We start from the raw sequence: 1,188 nt of genomic DNA, 5'->3' as shown, positions 1-1,188 counted from the left end.
GGGGGGACGGGTTGAGGTTACTCTGAGCAAGAATTGTATCAGACATGATCACCACATTCCTCAACCCCTGACGCCCACGGACTGCGGGACTCAGTCCTCAAGTTTGCAGGTATGTTTAAAGTATAAAAAATGGTCAGAGTGTTGGGGGAAGAGAGGGCGGAAAGTGCAGGAAAGTGGGGAAGAGCTGGGAGAAGAGCAGGAAGAGAGTAAGGCGCGAGAGAGAGACTGGGCTTTAAGGGGGGGAGTTTGGCTCGCTAACGCGTCAGTGGATCAAGAGCGGGGGCTGACGCGCGCCAGTAGCTTAAATGAGGGGGGTTGGCGCGATGGCGCGCGCCATAGCCTAAAGTGGGGTGGTGGCGGCTGGCGCGAGTGGGGCGCGCTCGCACGAGCCAGAGCCTTAAGGTAGGGAAATAAAAATTAACTAAAATAAAATAAAAATAAGAGAGAGAGAGCCTGCTGACTTTGATGTTTCTCCTTGGTACTTAATAGTAAATCCAAGCACTCCCCGCCGATCTCCCCCCCAACCCTCTTCTCACCCCACCCTCCCCTCTCCTTTACCTCCTCATGGCATCATCTTGGGTTCCTCCCTGGGAGAGAGCAGTTGGGTGCCATAGGAAGAAAAGAAAATGTTTGTATGCTTATCTGCAGGGGTCCGTGCGGGCGGGTGCACCTCCTCGGGTCTGCCTAGGAGAAGACTTTTCGAGAGGTCTGCAGACCTTCCTGAATAGAGACTGAGGATAGTGGTCCTGAAAAGAAGCTAAAGAAAAAGGAGTTTGAAAAAAAAAATAGAGAGCTAAATAAAAATTTTAAAAAATTTAAATGGGGAGGGGAAGGGGGGGGGGGGGGGGAGCGGGCAAGGGTAGAGGCGGCGGAGGATTCTGCGCATATGGGCCTCCCTTCAGAATGCCACCATCTCAAGTCCAGGCTATAGGGCCCAGGCCACACATAGCGGCGTCCGCCATCGGGCTTGCTGGTCGACCAGGTCTAGGGAGGCATTAAAAATCAGTGCTCATCCGGACAGACCACACATTAGCGGAAATCTGGCGCGGATGCCCCCTCCCCGTGCGAGGCCGTGCTGGTCGACCGCCTGGGCTCAAGACGCCCAGGTGAGGGCTGCCGACCGGCCCTCTGCCCTTGCTCCCCAGACGGGAGGAGCACAGGGCCCCTTTTCCCCACCGAGGGAAAAAC

This window comes from Petaurus breviceps, unplaced genomic scaffold, assembly GCF_028583685.1.
Source record: "Petaurus breviceps papuanus isolate PSGF00001 unplaced genomic scaffold, PetGlider_PUasm1.0 90822, whole genome shotgun sequence".
NCBI classification, from domain to species: Eukaryota; Metazoa; Chordata; class Mammalia; order Diprotodontia; family Petauridae; genus Petaurus; species Petaurus breviceps.
The sequence above is the reverse complement of the archived record's forward strand: the minus strand, read 5'-3'. Positions refer to the sequence as shown.